The following is a 22,475-nucleotide window of genomic DNA, read 5'->3' on the forward strand; positions in this document are numbered from 1 at the left end:
GCTAACACTGTAAACGAACAGCCTCCTCTGGGTTTCAAATGAAACCGTGGACAATTTAGAAAAGGAGCACGCACTGAGCACAATGTGCAACTTGTAATGTCTGAATATGAGGCACAGGTATCTGGGGGCCAACTGGTGAAAGGCCCGAAATGCAGTAACTACTGCTTTTAAAATGATTCGTTTATTAACAGGGAGCCGATGTAGTCTTTTTCAGATCCTACTGGACCGACAAAAACAACCTTGCCGCAGCATTTTGCACAATATGTAACCTATTAAGAAGATACCCGGGGAGATTCAGATAGAGACTCCTCGTGAAATCTGATCTTGCTTTTAATGTCAGCACGTACAATGGTTTTCTGAGCATCTAAGGGAACATATTCCAGTGTCAATATTTTTTAAATCAATGTTTTGGACGCTATAAGTGTGTTACACAATATTGTCGGTTTTGATATTCTATCAGTGTATTGGGACTCCTGAAATGTACACCAAACAAAGAATATGGGGCAGATTGTTATATTTTTTCTATCACAGTGATGTATCCCTTCAGATAACCTGTTTTCAGCATTTTCATGGTGCCCAAGTATGCCACCCTCTGCTGTTTCAGAACTTTGAGGTACCCTCATACTTGGCGTTCATCCCAGCCACTCAGGCAGGCACATTAGTTAGAATCTTTACCCTGCAGGTTGCATCACTGAAGAAGAAGAAGGGATCCCCCTAACCTTCATCAGCAGCTTTTGCGGGAATTTGAGCGCCAGTAACAGCTTTATGTTGCTACCAGAACCTGTTCCTTATTTAAAAGAATTTCAGACCGTCTCAAAGTGTCTGTCAGAGAACACCAAAGTTGTACTCTGAATCCAACTGGGTTGATGCACTCATCTGCCCCTTATCCACCTCATCAACCCCTTATTCGCATCCACCTCCAATCCCAGACATAAACAAAATGTGGCAATTGTGAAAACAGAGAAAGAGGAATGGTATAAGACAAAAACCAGAGACACTGGATATTACCCTCTGATTTGTTTCTCTACAGAGTTCTGATATTTGAAGGTCAAAGTGAATATCTGAAGGTAAATGGATAGCTTTAGTAATCTGTTGCTTAAAACATGACAATTAACCTAACAGTAGATATTATATACCTTACGTGTATTGCTGCATAACCCACTCTCTGTGTTCTTAAAGGGAAAATGATATTTCTGAAACTGTAGAATAACAGCATTCAAAACATGTGAATGTTAAACTCCCCTTCTCCCCTACTGAGGAGATAACTACCTTCATCTGTTAGAATGCTCACTCCCTGCAGGTGATATAGTTTGTTGCTATCTGTTCTATGTGTGAATTTGTAAAGTAAGAAAAAATCACCAAAATCCGTACCTAAATATAATTGGTCCTCCCCAAGTCGCTTGTGACAATAATTCTCCAAAAAGAAGAGACACAAATCCAATCCTAAGGTCCTGGCTTTAGCAACATTGTTGCACCACTGCCTATCAAACGAAGCAGATAGATGATGGAAACCTACTAATGTCACTTTATGTGAAGTTGTGATGAGAAATGAAGTCCTCTAGCTTGTCTTCTTCTATAAAGACAGTTTTGGCAGTGATGTCACTTCCTGTGCACATGGTTGTTCTGAAATCCAATTATGTCACTTTGTCTGTGGGTGGTTGATGGGGCATGCAGTGGTGTCCTTTCCCGTTCAGATAGAACATGGGACATTAATTCCTCTTGTGTGGCTTTTTCTTTTAAATGCAGTTTTGGCTGGAAATTTATGATTTGATTTCCTGTGCAGATGGATGATGGGGAAAGAAGAACTGTTGCTTGGCATCTTCTTTGAAAGACATTTTTGGTGGTAACTCAGAGATATCACTATCTATGCAATTCAGTGATGGGAAATCCAGTGCTGTAATTTCTTGTGCAGATGGCTGACAGGAAATGCAGTGATATCATGCCCTTTGCAAATGTATGGTGGGGAATAAGTCCTCTTGCTTGGCTTCTAGTGATGCCACTTCCTGTTCAAGTGGATAATAGGAAATCCAGTGATATTTCTTCCTGTGCATATAAATGATTGGAACTGAAATGCTGTTGCTTGGCTTCTTCTTTAAAAAATGGTTTTAGCAGAAACCAGTGATGTCACTGCCTGTACAGATGGATGATGGGAAATCTAGTGATGTCACTTCCTGTGCAGATGAATGATGGGAAATGTAAGGACAAACATTCAGCCAGGGCAGTACACTAATGTAACAGAGCATTATTGGGCAATATCCTGCACCTGTATAACATAGGTCTGAGTTTAGCAAGCTCATCAACAGATCTTGATTCTAGGTCAAAGAAAAGTGGGACATTTGTGGCGCTTTTTGGACATTTCAGTCCAGTTTTTAAGAGTTAGTTACAGTACCCACAAGTTGTTTTATTTCCATGGAGCTCCAAGGATCTGCTCCATATAAAACCGCAGTTTGTCTGTGCATTTTGTAGATGTCAACTGGGAGTGACATAATTCCAGTATTCTCCCTAAAGCCTTCCTGAAGCTGTGATATGATGGCATTTGATTCAATGTAATCACTAATTCTGTTTAGTATACACCTCTCAAAAAACTTTTGTGGGTCATCAATTCATCTGTTGGCTGACAGTGCTTGGAGTCAGCTAAGTACCTTTTCTATGAAAGGATCTAATACAAGCCCTTAAGCATATGTATGTATTATGTGTACCATTGCCTATTGCAGGAAAAGCTGAATTTATTTTTTAACAAATTTCCATGGATCCTCTTCATCCCAGCACGTTGTCTGGGGTCTCAAGAGGGCAATAGAATTTAGAAATTCTATTCTATACCTGTCAGGTTCACCCAGCTCTATTTCATCAAAATACGTATATGCCCGATATATGGAAGTTTGCTGTGCTACTTCGGTCACAGAATGATAGACTCTCGTAAAATACTCTACCACACATGAGAAAGGATATGGCAGCCTATGATCTTCTATAAGCAGAACTAGCTGAAGTAATGATTTTCCAAAAGGCAAGAAAGTCCTTATTTCTCAGTGCTTCTAGAAGAGCAGACCATTGGTCCTCTTGTGAAGTTCCATTTTTATAATCTCTACTGGCTTAACTATTTCTCACATTATATCCTGCCTAAAGGCAAATAGTATTTTTTTTCTATTATTTACAGTCACGGTCATGTCAGGTATGATGTAACTGTCTATTTTCTTTTACAGATTTAACCACCTTTGCCAAGAGACCTTTTAAAGTTTTGAATAAACCACAGTGTATATGTAAAAATTCATCATTACTAAGGGGAACCATTGTTGAGAATGTATACGTCACCTCAGCCATTATGCTCTGCAGGATTTCTACTTTGTCGCTATTTAGAAAGTTTGCCACAGTAATCCTTCTTTTGTTGTTGGTAAGAATATTGACGCCTTCATTATGACTTTGGCGGGTGGAAACGCCCATCTGCTGAAGCCATGCAGTCAGAAAACCGCCATTGCGGTGACCTAACCACAAGGGCTATTAGGAGTTTCCCGCTGGGTCGGCAGGCGGAAAGAGTTTCTGCCCACCAGCCCAGCGGGAAACAGCCCACAACATTTTCGCTGGCTCATAACAGTTGTGGTGTGTCGGGTACAGCAGCATCCGTTGCGCTTTTCACTGTCTGCCAATTAGACCATGGTGCTTTTGCCAAGGTCGTAATGTTGAAGCTGGACCACCGCATTGGCAGCGGTCTGACTGCCACTGCGAGTCTGGGGGACCTAGGAACACCAGACTGGTAATGAGGGGCCTAGTGTCTGAATGTTCTGCAAGTTACAACTGTAATGGTTCCGTCATGCAGAGAAAACACAAATGTATTTACAAACCTCCCCAATTGAAGATGTATAGAAATTAATATCATGTCTATGTAGTCTTCTCAGTTGGATGTTGTTAAACTTTATAAGACTGAACGAAGAAGAGGCAATGTATTCTAGTGTCTGGGCAACACAAAAATGGCTTTCAGAACTAAAAATGGATCTCCTATCTGAATAACCCCCAGGTTTTGGATTGACAAGCATCTATGTGTATACTGAACACTTATTAAAACATGATAGAATCTCATTCCAATCTATACACAGTTAAAACCCTTAGTGAAATGCCCCTGGTGATTGTATCTGCCTGGTGTCACACAGGCAAATACCCCTAGTGTGCATTTAGGTAGAATGAGTAAGCTTTCCCTTTAAAGACTAACCTCTAAAAATGAAAACCTTTCTTCAAATGAGCTGGTTGAAAATACAAACTCTCAGACTGGACTAGCATTGATTTGGTAGGGTGCTGCCATACAGGGACTCTGCTGAGGTGCTTCCTGAATGTGGAGCTCCATGCTGCTGTTGGTGCTTCCAGAATGTGGAGCTGAATGTTGCCATTATCTCCTGGCTATGAGCAAGACTGAAGGCCCTGCTGAAGTTCTGCTGGCCTGCCCTGCTTCTCCTGCTGACCCTGCTTCTATGAAGCCCTCTCCTTAACTCACTCCAGAGTCCGTAGCACCTTGAATAACTCTCTACCACTCACCAGAGACTGGGGGAGAGATGCCTCGATAAACTACTTCTGGAAAGACAGGTGAACTGAGTGGTGCCTCTGCCTTGTGAGCACACTCCCTTCCTGCACTAAATGTTATTTTGATTACAGTTGACCCTGGAGCTTTGATGGAGGTTCAACACCCAGCTAACTTATGAGTTAGTCACTTCAGCTTGTATTTTATTTTGAGGAAGCTGGCATCACCTAAATGTAAATCAGAATCCTAACTGTTGCAATTTACTTCCATGAAAGCAGTTTTACCGTCCATTTGCTTTGTCGGTTGCTGATACATTGTACTGTCTTATATCATTGTGATTTCTTTGTTTCACATAGTTCTCAGTGTTCCTTGTCACTCAGATTCCAATTGTGTAAGGTTTTCAATGCAGATAGAAAGTATCTTACTTTTCGGGGAGGTTTGTGACCTTCCATTTTAAAATGCTGTATTTAAGATGGGTAGCGATTGCAAACTGCGACTGTTTGCTTGAACCATTTAGTCATTTAGGTAACCAAATTAGTATTGCAGGGTTCCCCAAGGGTCTACAATCAGTCCTACTTTATTTAATCTATATGTGACCCCTCTAGCAAAACTGGTGTGCTCTTTTGGGTTCCAAGTGGCTTCTTATGCAGATGATACCCAGATCATTGTGTCCATCAGGAAAGATTGGAGAGAAGTGGTGACTGATTCAGTAGGTACATGATAGAAGTCAGCAAGTGGATGAAAGATAACTGGCTCAAGAAGAATAGGGAGAAAACTGAGGTTTTGGTCTTTGGGATGGATAGTGGGATCTGCTCCAGCTACTGGTGGCCTGATACTTGTGGCAGTAGACCTGTGCCAACTCCGGCAGTCAGAAATGTGGGTGTGTTGTTTGATGATAGGTTGACCCTTGACACCCAGATTGACAAAACAGTCAGCTCCTGCTTCTGGATTATTAAAACCTTGAAAACAATATTGTCTTTGAACTTACAGCAGTTGTTGTTATTGCCTTGATCATATCTTGCCTTGATTATTGTAATGTCTTATACCTCAACATTAATAAACTCCTACTGAATAAACTTCAAATTATTCAGAATGCAGCTGCCCACCTGGTTTTGGCTTGGCCAAAATTCTGTTCTGTTAGGGAAGGTTTGAGAACCCATCATTGGCTCCCAGTGCAGAAGAGGGTGTCCTTTAATGCCCTGTGTGTGATCCATAAAGCTCTTCAACTTCAGGGCTTGATTCTTCTGAAAGCAGCCTTTAAATGGTATGTTCAAGTAGACACTTACGATCAGCAGGACAGAGAAAGGTGGAAATACCCAGGAGCAGACAAGTTAGATGGAGAGATCAGGCTTACTTTGTGGCAGCTGCTAGGCTCTGGAATTCTCTCCCGGAAAACATTAGGAGCACAAAGTCATACCTATTGTTCTGGAGACAGGTGAAAACCTGGCTATACTCAAAGTAGCCCTAGGAAATCAGCTTTTCCTGCAGGGGGTATTCTCCTTACGATTGTTTCTTCTGGCTCAGCGCTTCCATGTCTACAGGTTTCATGCACTCTATAAATACCTCAAATTCAAATTCATTTCCATTTTCAAGAATGTCCTTGTAATCACAATTACAAAGCATTTGCAAACAGTATCTAGTGTTTCGAGCCAGTAGTCCTGGTTTTATTGAATTGTGTTATGTGTTCTTTTCATTACTCGTCGATTTTCATTTGCACTGAAAATATATTTTTCATTCAATCTTTATTAAAGGGTTGGTTACTCAAAGCCTTGTTGTACGTTAACATTGTTATTGTATATTGTACAGTAGCCTGGTTCTACCTATTCCACCTTCATTGAGCTGGGCATTGACTGCTTGTCCATACCTACCTGAATGGTCAACGGCACTTAGGAGGCCAACTTTCCATCGCAGACTAATTACCTATGAGCAGATTTACTAAGGACTTATGTTGTCCTTGCATGGCACAAGTGGCTTTGAGTGGTCAAATACAAAGTAATGGTGCACATAGCATTGTATTGTGTTACTTTGGGTTGGGTAGGCTTTACATAGGAAGATCATGGTCGTTCCCATACATCCATCCATCTATTTTGACGCAAACCCAGATTTACAAAGGCGGGCAAACCAGGGTTTGTGCCATAATGGTGCACCTAACCGATAGAGGTATAATGAAGATAATTATCTTAACTTTTCCCTGTTAAATTCTCTTTCAGTGTGTGCTGCATTTTGTAGCAGTCATAGAAATAGGAATATGCCTCGAAGGATTGTTTTGTGAAGAAAACTATCTCTTCCACCACAAAATCTATCCTTGTGATGACACAGACCCCCTTCCACTTCATTGGCACTAGGCAGCACACAATGCATCAGAGCAAGAAGAGAGCACAAATGCTCTATATCTTTGTAAATGTGGAGCATTTCTACCCTCTTCTTTTAACTCAAAACTGTGCTGCCTTGCCTTGCTGCACTGCACTGCCTTGCTGTGTTGTGCCAAAAAATTGTACATCTGCCCCTAAAGTCCTAGAGAGTGAGGAACACCAAAAGTCTGAGCTTTGATATTTCTTCTGCCTCCACATTCTGAACAAAGTTGCATTATATATTAGGGTCCCAGCATTTGGTTTCCCCTTGGCCCCCATAGACATTGGTCTGGTGGTGCCAAGATTCAGAGATCACACACTTGGGGTTTGGTAGTCCTGCTCTAGTGCCTAATTTCAAAGGGAATGAGTCCTGGTGCCAAAACCTCTGCTCAAAGGGCCCAAGCCAGTGCTATTAAATGTTGGCACACTCAATACCAAGGCTACGTAGTCTTGAGTCTACTTCATGACTCTTTTATACTTTACCAGATGCTCCCTTCCCCTTTATCTCACTCTTGCCCTTCCTGCTTTCTCCCTTTATTGTGTTTTTTCAGCCTTTTTCTTCCTCCTTCTATCCCCTTTGTGTCTTGTTCACTCTTTTGCTCTCAGTAAAGATCTGCTGAGGAAAATTAAGTGCCGGTCTCCAAAAATGATTGCTAGTAGTCCCCACCGGCAACCACCAGCTCAAAAGAAGCACTGGTCCTACCCACTGTCTGGCATAGTGGGACGCAGAAAGCAGTACATTTTCAGAGTCAATCAGAAGAAGAAGAATACATTTATTGTTTATTAGTTAAAAGCATACAACATTTCCAACATTAAAATGCTAAGGGAGTAATAATTGTGAATTAAATTGTAGGGAATAAAGAGCAACACAAACAGTAAGGACCGTTAAGTTTAAAACAGAGTGAACCCCTTTCATTTGCCAGTCTATGAGGACATTCAATAAAGGGGGACATTTTTAGTTCTTATTGACTATTTCAGTTCTTAGATAGCAAAAAACTACAGTCGTATATTTGACTAGGACAACAAATGATTTACATTTGGTAGTTGAGGCAGAGGCACTCAGAGAAAACCACACATATCACTATCATAATATGTAATCTGATACGCTCACATTTCAGTTGAGGTGCACAAGATTATAAGGGATCACCCAACACATTCCCTTCTTGAGGACAGCCAACAGTTTGCCTCACTCAGCAGTCTCATAAAGAAGTAATTATATACACAGACCAGCCACATTGTGAAATGTTTTCACTGTGTGAGGAGAGGGTGGTGGCTTGAAGGAGGCGAGGCTAAGTGCAGAGCACAGCTGGAGACACTTTAACATTTAATGCTTCAAATCCCACTTTCATGACCCTACCACCCCCACCGCCCTTCAAAACCAAAATCAAAGCTTTTGAGGCTGCCACTGATGTCCTGGGATGGTTTCACACCTCGTAATGGATGGACATCTGCTGAGCAGAACCTCCAAACAATTAGCTTGAAACCTGCTCTCTGCAGGGATTTCCAGCTAATTCTGTGCCAACATAGTGGCTCATCACTGGGTTACCGTGTGATGTGAGCTGCTATGATGCAACACACGGTGGCACCATGTGAGTTGGAAGGTATTTAAACAAGTAAAGCACACACAAAGTATTGTGAAATACAAAATGATCCGATGTTGTACTTCTACATACCATATTTCCTTTATTTGAAGAGCAATTTTACCAATGAAGTTGCTGCTAGGCTGTATAGAATGTTATTCTTGCAGCCAACATGTTTCTTTCACTTGGAACTTCTTCAGGGCTCTTATAGTGCTACAGATATATTATCAATGGCCATGTAGAGATTGACCTTCATGCTGCAATCACAAACCATTTCTTAATCTAACAATGTGAACACATGATGTATATTCCAACAACATTCCCAACAACATCTTTATAGATTCATAAGGTTTACACCTAATTAGCACTTGTCATGCACTTGGGTTCTTCACATGTAAACCTAACTGAGAGGTGATGTTTAGAGCACACCAGGAGACAGGACTATTGGGAATCACCTTTGTTATCAAAGGACATGGATGAAAATATAAGTTTTATAAAAGCATCTGACGAAAAGTGTCTCTCTTGGTGGTCCACTTAAAGCCTGAACGGAGGAAGCATGATACATAGATAGACAGACTGCCTTTTGCTCTACTAGTGCCCTTCTCTGGAATTTATAGGATAGCTACAATAGCCCAAAAGGGAAAGTGGTTTATTTTCAGCACCATTTTCTTTACCACAAATTATGTTGTTTCAAAGCATGAATAAACAGCAGTTTTGATGTTCAAAAAGCTCTGCTAATCTTGTAGTGTTTCATGAAAGCAGCAAAAGGAATTGGGTGGGCAGAAGATTGAGGATGGACGTGATTTTTAAGCTTTCAATCAGAGGCAGAATTGTTATTTTGAACTATGCACCGGTAGGGCCAGGAAGGTATATGTACCTGCCTTCTTGACTGAGGGCTTGATTTAACAACTAATTAATTTGAAAGTGAGCTTGACAATGTCGCTCCTTGAAGTCCACTTAGTGTTGTTCTTACGTCTGGTGCTTTGCCATTGTCAGCTTTTCTTTTAAACTACTACTGAGTGGATTGGGTATATTACTGTAATCAATTTGGAGGCCTCTAAACCCTATGTTGCAAACGTATCTTTGTGAATCCAAATCAAATTGTCTACTTCAAGATCTAACCAGTTTACCTTTGTTGACTCCTTTCCAGTATGACTAAGCTAAGTAAGCTAAATAAACTCAATTCCTACAGTGTTGTTTGTGTTCTGAGATCTCAGTTCAGGGTGACAGTTGAGTAATTTGAGGATGTTGCCTCTTTTTAGTATATCATTCTAACCCATGGAAATATATTTTGGTGTTAGAAGGTGAGAGTGATTGTGTAATTCCGTTTGTGAGGTGCATTTGTGAGGTGCGTCCTTCAGGCTGTTTGTCATATAAAGGGGTTTCAAAATGCTTCCCAATACCTATTTGAACCCCCTCATCTGTTTGGCAATTCGAGGGAAGACTTTTATTGCTCTCGTCCTTAAAAGGAATAATGGACTTAAAGTTTAAATTCAAGTTATTTATGGCTGTGTTTAAGAAGGTAGTTGAGTGGTTTCTTAGGGTATAGTCTGTGTGACTATGAAGGGGGTCTATGAGCATTGTCCCTATTCTAGCATTTGAAGTTCCAACAGAGGTTTAATTTTCTTTTTTACCACATAAAGTGGATGCACTGTGAAAGTTTGAATCAATGAGGGCTATTTAGGAATTGGGGATCAGATGAGCCAACATTGTCATTGGCACTTATTAGCGGGGTAAGCACTGGAGCGATACTTTAGGATTCCAGTTTCTCTTGTTCTCCTATTAAGGAGTTCACACCTGTAATTTGGTTTAGTCGCATTTGGTTGTCTGTTATTGCCATTGATTGTAGTAAAACTGTATTTCAGTTTTATAAGACGTCTGGTCCAAGTGACACCCAGAAGGTTTTTGGATTAAGAATATTGGGCCAGATGTAGCAAAAATAAAAATTGCGACTCGCATTTTGCGAGTTGATGCGACTCGCAAAATGCGAGTCGCAAATTGGAATGCCAGAAAAAAAAGCAATCCGATTTTGCGACTCGCAGCCGGACTCGCAACGCTGTGTGCGAGTCCGCAGTTTGCGAGGTCGCTGTTTGCGAGTGTGCAAAAAACGAACTCGCAATTAGCGAGTGGGTGTCGCAAATTGCGAATACCTTCAAAATTGCTTGCAGATGCAGCAGAACACTCCAGAAAGCATACCAGAACACCCTGGAAACACTTCCTGGCACATGATGATGACATCACAGCCAGGAAGTTAACAAATACACCTGGGAGGAGGGCTCAACAGTGAGCAGTGTCTCTGCCACTCACAGTAGGGTGCTGAGGAGTGGTAGGCACAGCACCATGGACGCAGCAGGGACCAGCCAGGCTGGCAGGAGGGGCAGGAGATCATAGATAACAGCCAGGACAGATTCATGTGGCACATGGCGTTAATGTGCCACATGACTGGTTGTCATTTTCCTGCCCATGGACAATTTCAACTTGTATATAGTTTCTTCATGACATTAATAAAACAGTTATTTTTGTTCCACTTAACAAATGGTTAATAGGTGAGTATGGTGGGAGTTGACACGTACCGTCCAAAATATTGCGTTGCAATGTGGTCCCGTCTCAGTCTGCCTTGATTAGCTAGACTCCTATCCCCATGATGGCGATGTGGTTGTTCTTGCTCTTCATCATCAGGATCTGGGTCTGCAGGGGTGAGAGGTAGCCCACGTCGGGTGGCTATGTTGTGGAGGATGGCGCATGCGACCACAATTTTGAAAGCGGTAATGGGGGTGTATTGGAGGGCGCCTCCACTGCGGTGGAGGCATCTGAATCTTGCCTTCAGCAGTCCGAAGGTGCGCTCGATCAGGTTCCTGGTCCTCTTATGCGCACTGTTGTATTGCCTCTCTGATTCAGTTCTGGGTGTTAAAAACGGAGTCATGATCCAAGGCCTGAGAGCATATGCACTGTCACCTGTTGGCCACAAAAGTACACGGTTAGGATGTCCAGATTGTCGTGCACAGTGACCTGTGTGTATGTCTGCAAGTGTCTGTGGCTCTACCTAGGAGGTAACCGTCTCCAAATTCCCCACGTTCCAGGCGTTGATGTATCCCACTATGCCTAAAAATGTATGAGTCATGGGTACTGCCAGGAAACTTAGCTACGATGTCCATGATGACATAATGGGCATCACAAACAACCTGTATGTTGAGTGAGTGGGTACACTTCCTGTTGCGGAAAATGTGTTCCAGATTAGCAGGGGGGCATATTTGAATGTGTGTCCCATCTACACACCCTATGACATGAGGAAAGTGGACAATGCGGTAAAAGTCCAGCTTGGTGCTGTTAATTTCTGCCTCATTCCTTGGTAAGTATATGAAGTGAGACATGTGCGTGACTAAGGCATCTAGGAATGCCCTGAGGAACCTTGACACTGCACTTTGGGATACCCCACCTGCCACGGCAATGACCCCCTGATAGCTCCCTGAGGCCAAGAGGTGCAGTGCGCATAGCACTTGCACATGCGTAGGGATGGCGCAGCCACGCAGAGTCTTGTGTTCTAGCTGTGGTTTCAGTAAATCTATTAATTCTAGAATGGCTGCGCTGCTAAGGCGGTATTTGTCATAGATCTCCTCTTCAGTTTGCTGAAAAAGAGTCTGCCTGGTTCTATATATCTTCTCCTGTCTGTGGCCCCTCCTCCTCCTCTGCTGGGCTGCGTAGACTCTCCTCCTCACTCCTATCAGGTATATCTCCGCCATCTTGAGTAACCCAGATGCCTTCTAGGTCCCCTTTTATACTTTGGTAATGGTTACCACCTGCTCTGAGTTAGTGGTAAATGGGACATGCAAACTGGTTTTTTTGCGACTAGTCGCAATTTGCGAGTTGCAATTGCATAAGGTTTGCGACTCGCAAATTGCGACTTGCAATTTGCGGGTCGCAAAATGGGGTCGCAACGGATGCGACTCGCAAACGGGTCCCATCGCTTTTTGCGAGTCGGAAATGGGCTTTTTGCATCCCATTTCCGATTTTGCACTGTCGCAAATTGCGAATCGGCCCGTTTGCGAGTCGCAAACGTTTGCTACATCTGGCCCATTGTGTTTGTCTTATCATTCAGCCTAATATATTAGGTGCTGTGTGCAAAATTGATTGATCTATCTGATTTGTTTAGCTTTCAAAATGTTTTATTTTATTATTTTATTATTTGGATAAGAGCTTTGTTTCAGCACTCCTGGACATGGGGGCTCCTAAACGTGCTGTTTGTCCTAAAACCATTTCTTTATTACAGGAGGAGAAAGAAATACATTACATTGTTTTCGGAAACAAAGCCAATTCACTGTGGGGTATCTCACAATGTTTTGATCCAAAGAGGGGTCAGAGTCTGCTGATAAATTACAATCACTGGTAATTGTGAGCTCAGTTTGGGTCCTGAAAGCTTCATGGGGATTATTTGACTGAGTAGAGAGGCTGGAAAGTGTTAGCATTTAAAGGGACTCAGCCAAGGAAGATATGATGGAGGGAACATTTACCAGTTTATCAATTACAGGAAAGCAGTTTCAAGATGAAAGAGCAAATCTCAGTTCTGCCTTCACAGAGTTATAAGTGGAGTTTAAGTTGGAAAGCCTTGTATCAATAAATGGTAAGAAAAATGTTAATGTCTGGAGCAGTTCAATTTGAATTTTCAATTTGTCTGATTGCCAATTTAAGACTGAAATAGTAGGGTCCAGAGAACAAGAGAAATTGGAGAATGCTCTGTTGTCTATTGCCACAGCAATAATTTAAATCTATAGATGAGATGAAGCAGTCGTCATGAGTGGAAGTTGGACAAGCAGTCGGAGTTTTGGAGGAACTGTGTTTTTTAAGTGTGAGGTTATAGGAGACATAAGGTTTGTAAAGGTCTGATGTGGATGGCGATATCTCGGATAATGCATACTCTGTAGATATATTTGGATTATGGAATGAAGCAGAGTCACTTTGGAGGAAGGCGTGCAGGCTCTGTCCCAGCTAATGTGATGAGAGAGTTTGGTCTTCTTGCACAATCCCACACCTGGGGCCTGTACTTCAGTCTGAACAATCAGAGGCCTATTAAATGGTGATACGCTAAAGTCCGACTGAGGGTGAAGTTAGTGGTTTCTTTATTAGTTTGCAGAGTACTGTCTGAGATAGATAAAGGACACGTAACTGTGGAGATCTTAATGTGGTTATTTGTTTGAGGGGGTACCTCATTAATACTTTGATAATTTTTGAAAAAAACAATTATTGGCACAACGTTATTAGGGGAACAGTGACAGGCACTCATGATAATTACATTTGTGGTCTGCTTCTTTAATGCTGACATATTTCTAGTTAAGCTCCGTGTGCATCAAAGTGGTCCCAGAAGTTTAACATGGGTTATAGTTAATATAAGTTGCTAACCACCTGAGCCTTGATGGATTTAAGAACTATAGCTTGAACCCCAGCAAGGCCTTTATGAAACAGCCCATTTGCACGAGCCTTGTAAAGAAGTACTAAAACAATGCACAGAAAATTAAATGCAGAATGCTCAAGAAATAATGTGCGATCTCAGTTCTGAGCGAAGGGCTGATAAACACTCTGGGGCATATTTATACTCTGCTTGCGCCGGATTTGCGTAATTTTTTTTAACGCAAATTCAGTGCAAACCTAACACCATATCTATACTTTGACGCCCGACCCCGCGAACATCAAAATTTCGTTGTGTGCATCATTTTCTGAAAATCGCCTTCCGTTAATGGCATGCAAGGTAGGCTTTCCCGTCCAAAAAATGAATTAAACACCCGTGCGACATAGTTATCCAGCCGCGCAAAAATGACGTACGGCTGGGAGGCGGAGGCGGAAAATGGCGCACATCCCGATTTGCGTCAAAAATTAACGCCTGGATCAGGGCAGGTGTTAAAATAGGGCAAACACACCAGTACTTAAGGAAAACACACAGAAGCAACATCAGAGCTCCAAAAGGAAGACATGGAGGTGCTATTCATCCAGCATGCACGAAGACGCAGAGCACATGACCAACACCAGCAGCTTCCAAAACACCAACAGGGACCCCAAAGGCAACGCATAAGGCAGGAGAGGATATTCCAGACCAGGACAACCCTTCAGGGCCTCAGGGAACATGACATCATCCTGAAGTACAGACTAAACTGCAAGCTGTTCAGCAGCTGCTGTGCAATATTGAGCCACAGTTGGCACCGAGCTTGCAGACACCCCACATCACTCCACCAGAGACCAAGCTGCTAGCTGTTCTCCACATGTTGGCAAGTGGTTCTTTTCAAACCACAGGTGCCTTGGTTGCCGGGATCTCACAGTCCTCAATCTCTGCCTTCCTACCCAAGGTACTGGACGCCATCATCTCCCTCACACCCTGCCACACAGCTGAAGCAGCAGGAGGGCAAACAGGTCTTCTACCAAATCAACGGCTTCCCACGCGTGCTTGGTTCCATTGACTGCACACATATACAGATTGTGCCACTCGCTGCAACCGAGCATCTGTACCGCAACAGGAAGCACACACACACTCCATCAATGTGCAGGCCATTGTGGATCACCGGGCATTGATCACCAACATCGTGGCAAAGTATCCTGGGAGTGTACAAGATTCATTCATCTTCCGTCAATGCACCATCAATTAACACTTCCAGGATGTACGATATGGAAATGGCCTACTTGTTGGTAAGCACAGAAACTCAGTAATTTACACACAGCACAGCAATCCTGTTGGACATGCAGCACATACACCACTACATGGCCTCGTGGTCAGGAAGACATTGAGGTTGTGACACTGCTAGTCATGTTTGATATCCTGACCCAACTGGATACACATCTATGGACAAATGACAGATTTAAGTAACAACAGATGCCATTCCAGAGCCACAAGGGACAAATTTAAAACCACACAGTGACAATGACATGGCCTTAACTGGCAGTACAACTTGGAAGATGAATCTTACAATATCATATCAATAACACTCAATCACACACACTCCCAACCAATACATACTGTGTAAGGGGTGTGTAATGTGGTTTGCTGCATGGCAAACACCATAAGACACATAGCATGATGATGATGACTCTAATGAAGGTGACATGGAATCACTGAGGCAGTACTAACATCTCACATCACTCCTGGGGTGACATTGCCCGCTACCAATAAGGAAGTGGACTGTGCTAAGAACACAAATTGATGTGACATTATTTCAAAGTGCACATTGTGACACATACGGATTGAGACAATTACTCATATTCACAAAAGATGTACAGGCATATGGACCCTCTGACACTCAAACCTCCACCCCCACAACCAAGTTAGCCAGCTCACCTAGACCAGATTCAGTAGCGTAGGTACACGTTTCCAAATGAGCCAACTCGGTGAGGGCACAAAATAGGTTTGCATAGAACTTGTCACACAGGGGATATTTGTGCATTGTCAATTGTCAACACTTCAGTGCTGCAAACTCATGGAGATGTGTTGTACATTGTCACCTAGCCAAATCAGAGGGGCATCACTGTTGTTTTTCACCTGCTATTACATATGTTGAATTGGATGGGATGTTCAGGCCACATAGTGCAACCGTGTTACTACCACAGTGGAATCGATTCTTTGTGTGGAAGTATCATGTCACCTCCAGTGAAGACACATGGACACTTCTCTCACATGACATAATGCATGGGAGATACACATGGAACTGCAAGTTTACAAATATACCGCTGATATCCGGTCAATCAGCCAAACACCAGTTTAGATAAAGCAACGACCCAATGCTGATAGAACATCCTAGAAGCCGAGGATCCCACACAATAACACAAACACAGATGAGTCACAGACAACACAAGATAACAACTGCCATGCAAAGTGATAATCAAGGTGCAAGCAACATTCAAATGTTTACGCCCATTTTCTCTTTCAGCTGATCAGGGGTATGGGATCCAGCCATGGTAGACAGGACTTTTGGCATCCTAAAGTCAAGATTCAGGTTCCTGGACATCACCAGAGGCAGCCTCCTATACCCCCCTGAAATGGTGTGCAAGATCATTTTGACCTGTGCCATCCTGCACAACATTTGTGTAAGGAAGAACATTCCCCTCTATGAACCAGACCCACAAATGCCTGAAGAGGAGGAAGAGGAGGATGCTGTTCATCAACATGAGGGGGACCATCCAAACACTGCAGCAGGATTGCGTCGGAGACAACACATTGTACAAAACTTCTTTTAACTATAGTCACCATCACCACTTTCTTACCATATGTCATTAAACACCTCACTTCATCACTCAATCATGCTCTGGGTAATTATCTATGCTTCACATGATCCCTAGGAATCATAATCAGAGTTTAGCCTCATGGAGCATTGCAGAAATACAGATTAGGATACTGAAAAAGCCACATCACATTTGATGGGTATGAATGTACAACCAGCATCACACACAGTGGAAATGACATATGTCCAGTATATTTCACATGTGAAGGTCAAAATCAGAGGACTACATTTCTGAGACACATCCATGTTGCCAACATGGGTCATTGCAGCACATGACACGCAACTAAAACACCATGAATCATAAGGTTAGATAGTGTTTCATACATGAGGCAGTGGATGTGCTATTGTATAGGTAACAGGAATGTATGACCACACCCTTGACAGCAGTAAGTGTGACATCAGCTATCTCTGCAAGGAGCATGTGTGACAAGAAGTCCATCTAAGCTGAAAATGGATAGCACGAGTGCCCCAAGTATGACAAGCATTGCTTACAAGACATGCCCTGCACATGCCATCCCAGGTAATAAGTCCTGCCACTGCCAAGTTTTCAGTCGATCCCCACCCTTCTCTAGGGGGCCCTGTAAATGGACTATTTGTACGCTGATAACCTTCATCTACACACACCTAGACTCCCATTCTGACTCCTGTGTGCTTCCCTCTTTAGAATGGCATGCCATAGTCATAGTTAATCTGTCTGCATGGACTTCAGGTTAGATAATGCACTGCCTGGTCATCAGTAGGACCTGTAATCACCTGTCCATTGCTTCCCATTTGAAAGGTACTGTTGGCCCTTTGCACTTGATTCACACCTACAGGAGTTGTGAGAGACTGAAGCTGCACACACCTGTGAGAACTACCGTGCAGACCAGCCATTTGAACCTGGACTGCGATTGCTGCTGCCTGGAACTGCTTAGAAGCTGCCATTTTATGAATATCCTTGTTGTGCATTGCTGTATAAATCACTTGTGTAACAGAGCCCTTGGGGTATTGTGTAACGTTGCAGCCCACAGCACAAATACAGTTTTTAGTTCACACAGTGTTGTCCCAGCTTTTCCCAGTCAGAGTGTGCTCACTGTGTATTTGCCTTGTTAATGTTCGTTCCTGACAAAGCCTGCATCCTGTTAGCCTGACTGTCTCCTGTCTTTGAGTTTGAGGTTCCCTGTGGCTACATGTGTCTCATAGTTGCTTTCCATGCCCTCTCTTTCCTCATGGGGTATTGTGTCTGGTAGGTGTACGATGAATCCACAAATAGATTGTATAGTGTAATCAGTTTACTTATTGTATCATGGTCCCAGGACATGTATTTAAATATCCTAATCCAGCCCCCATCCCTTGTCTGGGAGTCATATATTCATGAGTGACAAACAGTGACGGTGTACTATGGCTGTATGCATGGATTTTGTAGGGTGCCTCCAGCACAACAAACAAGGGTTGCTAATGTGTTTGAAAGGACAAAACATGTTTCTGCCCTGACGGTCCACACACAGATTCACATTGGCGGCAACCTAGTGATGGTGTTTGCGTGGTGACTAGCTGTGAGATTAATAAGCACAGAGGCACTGATGTTCCCTGTTGCAGTGGGAATTTTAGAGGCCACCCTGTGTACAAATGTCAGGATGAAACCTGCCTGTTTCAAATTACTGATCCATAAAGTTTGTGGGCACCCCAAGGTTGCCCTGTTGTCAGCCTCATAAAAGTTCTGCAGTGCCATAGCTGGACTATCCCCATGTGTGTCGTCAAATTCTCTTTGGCTTTCGGTCAATTCTGCTTTGAAGGATACTCTGTTAATTCAGGGAATGGCTCCACAGACTCATGACTAGACCTGCATGTAACTGTGAAAACATGGAGGCCAATAGTGACACAGGGTACACAAACACACACTTGACCTGGACACCTTTGTGCAATGAACCACTGGAATTATGTGAACATATGCAGCATTGTCTGCTGGTGCTCCACTGCCACAGGAGAAACATAGGCCATTTATATGATTGAAACTGTGGTGTAACATTAAATTTTTGGATTGGTTTTGGGACTCTGTGTCACAAACACTGTACCTACCTAGCATGTTCAAATGCCTGACTCATGGGTAGTATACAAACAAGTGACCAGGAAGTGGTATCCAACATGATGGCTTACCCTTGTAACATTGCCATTATCAACCGTCCTCTATCTATCCTGTGCATAGTTTGTCATGGGAGATGTTTGGTCCCAAAAGTCAGGGAAGTTCCCACAGTATTAGATGCTAAGGGTATGACAAACACATATCCTGACTGATGTACCACACTGAAAGGTATCTGATGGTTATCCACTTTTAGAACACATGCATACAAGCACATTAATGAAAGCACGTCTTGTGACGTTCACACAGAGGCACAACAACAATTGGAATAGCCAATTCACAGACATAAACACACAGGCCATGAGTGAATGTATTAAGTTGCTTATCCTTGCTATCCTCTATTGACGCACTACCTGCTAGAATTTGGGAATACTAATTCATATTCCAAATGTTTGGGTTGCTGTTGCGTCAGTTAAGAGTGCTCATCCGGTACAACAACATGAGTATTATGGTCCGCAGTAGTGTGGTCTGCCACATGTGCCGAAACACTGGAACATACAATGCAGGCTCAAACAACCTATCTCTGTACAGTTACAGCTTTCATGTATGTTAAAAATGAGAGAAATGACACAAACACAGTTAAAGACAGATATTTTGATGCAAACGCATCAAAAAGACTCATATGCATAAAATGTTGCCGCATATGCGTTGAAAAATGATGCTCACAGCCATTATACATCCATTGGGCCCTAGCAGTAATTCCTAAACTGTACCCCATGAAATTGGTTATCAATGAAAAATAAATGGAACTATGAATGCGGGGGAATTTTTAAGCATTTGTGTCAAAAACTTTTGACGCACAGCCTGTAAGCGTCTGTCCAAATTGTGCTTTTGTCTCCTGTGTGTCATCCTATTTGTCATCAGTTGTTTTTGTAATTGTCAGTTGGTGAATGCATGGTCGCAATTTATTACTTGCATGATGTTGTGCAAGGGACCCCTGACTGATTCCATCATACACAAAAATGTGGCAAACTCTTTTGCTAGTTTACGTTTGGTACACCCCTGCTGATCTAGTGCAGCATATGTACAATAGCTAACTTCCCAGTATGAAGGCTATCACAGTCATGGGTGTATGCTAAGATCAGAAGACCAGCATTCATGTGACTGCTGCCATTCCCAAGGTGCATACAAATTGAAACCTACATCATCAAGATTGCCACAGTAGGACATTTGCTAAACCATGTTTCAATTATGGGACAGTGTTCACCCGCCGATCACCCAACATAGCTAATGTAAGATGATGAATGTGGCTAACTGTGAATTCCAATCCCGATATACGTACACAGAGCAATGAGTGACACATTACAGGTGCAATGACTACACCTGTGCCATGCATTCTGTCACGGATGACCAAAATAGACACTGTCAGCATATATTTCTTTGTTGTTTTAATTGAGATAAATGGCCAATCCATGTTTAGCGTAAGATTGTCATCAAGTAACACACAGGATCCCTGCCATTATGGTGTCATAGGGGGCATATCTGGCTCTGGGTACACTGGCAATGTGGCATATGTAACCTACAGACAACACAGGCACACATTTAATGGACCATAGAAAGCATAATAATTAATGAGATAAACTCAACCCACATGAGCATCACACAGTAACTGATTGTCCCTTGATGCACAAGCCACAATACCTGAGTGACTGGTATTGCAGTGCACCAGGAACGTGGCTTTGCATGTCTCTCATAACAACAAAGGAATAAATGGAGTACACTCTATAAATGAATCTGCAACCAATTGAGTAATCATGTTTGTCACCACATGATTGTTAGGGCCACTGCATGTGTGCATATGTGTGTGTATCACTCACTGGAATGACACGGTCAATACATGTTTGCAGTGGTTTGTCTGTTGGAATGTCACACACAGTAATTGTTTCTTCCAAGTGTTGTACAGTGCGCAGACATTGAGCACATTTCACCCTTCCATGTTTTACAGGTGGACCTGCCCCCTACACAATTGGAGAAGTGGCTCAATTTGCAGACCCAGACATATCCAGTAAGTGTTGATATGTTAGTTCTGTGTTGTGTTTGCAGCTGATGTGTGATTGACTCCTGTGTGTCGGACACATAGCAAGGTATGATGTGCTGGCACATGATCTGATATGTGACTTGACTGGAGTTTGACTTGTTTTTCCATATTTGAGTTGGACAATAAGTGGCGTAGAGTCATAATTTGGGATTGTAGTGCAGCGCTGTATGCATGGGCAGGTGAACAGGGTGACATTTGTTGTTACATTTATTGTAATGAAATTTTTGGAGGTAGCCATTTTCATGATTTAGTCAGCAAGTCATACCCTGAATCACACAGAGCAGGGATGCTGAAGTATTACTCACAGACTTGAGCCTCCCTGTTAACTAATGAACATGTAGGACTGTATGTTTGACTTCCTAGCAGCATCTAGCTCCACATGTTCTGCTATGTTTATGTGGCACTTGAGTACAATGTCATAGGTATGCATGCAGCTCAGGCCCAGATGGGTGATTGCATCTATGTGCTTGTTTTGGGAAAGGTATTAGTGATATCAAATGATGTGGACAATTGTCCGCAGTTAAGAACATAAATGTGGATGTGATTGTGCAATGTTTGTGTCTATCCCAGTTGGACACCCTCCTTACCTGTGGTGGACAGACTAAAACCATGGACAGCTGTCCAAAGCTTCCTGGCTGTCCTGGATGTTTGAAAGTATGTGTTGCATGTCCATCCCCCCCCGAGGCACAGGTTTAGGGTTATGAAATATGTGTACCTAGGTGTAGGAAGTTGGCTCTGTATGCACTATTTCAAAGTAAGGAATAGTATGCACAGAGTCCAAGGGTTCCCCTTAGAGGTAAGATAGTGGCAAAAAGAGATAATACTAATGCTCTATTTTGTGGTAGTGTGGTCGAGCAGTAGGCTTATCAAAGGAGTAGTGTTAAGCATTTGTTGTACACACACAGGCAATAAATGAGGAACACACACTCAGAGACAATTCCAGGCCAATAGGTTTTTGTATAGAAAAATATATTTTCTTAGTTTATTTTAAGAACCACAGGTTCAAGATTTACATGTAATACTTCAAATAAAAGGTATTGCAGGTAGGTACTTTAGGAACTTTGAATAATCAAAATAGCATACACAGTTTTCAAAGAAATCACATATAGCTATTTTAAAACTAGACACTGTGCAATTTTGAACAGTTCCTGGGGGGAGTAAGAGTTAGTTAGTTTTTGCAGGTATGTAAACCACCTACGGGGTTCAAGTTTGGGTCCAAGGTAGCCCACCGTTGGGGGTTCAGAGCAACCCCAAACTTACCACACCAACAGCTCAGGGCCGGTCAGGTTCAGAGGTCAAAGTGGTGCCCAAAACGCATAGGCTTCTATGGAGAAGGGGGTGCCCCGGTTCCAGTCTGCCAGCAGGTAAGTACCCGCGTCTTCGGAGGGCAGACCAGGGGGGTTTTGTAGGGCCCGGGGGGGACACAAGTCCACACAGAAAGTACACCCTCAGCAGCACGGGGGCGGCCGGGTGAAGTGTGCAAACATGCGTCGGGTTTTCAATAGGTTTCAATGGGAGACCAAGGGGTCTCTTAAGCGATGCAGGCAGGCAAGGGGGGGGGGGCTCCTCGGGGTAGCCACCACCTGGGCAAGGGGGAGGGCCTCCTGGGGGTCCCTCCTGCACTGGAG

This window comes from Pleurodeles waltl, chromosome 9 (genome assembly GCF_031143425.1).
Source record: "Pleurodeles waltl isolate 20211129_DDA chromosome 9, aPleWal1.hap1.20221129, whole genome shotgun sequence".
Taxonomy (NCBI): Eukaryota; Metazoa; Chordata; class Amphibia; order Caudata; family Salamandridae; genus Pleurodeles; species Pleurodeles waltl.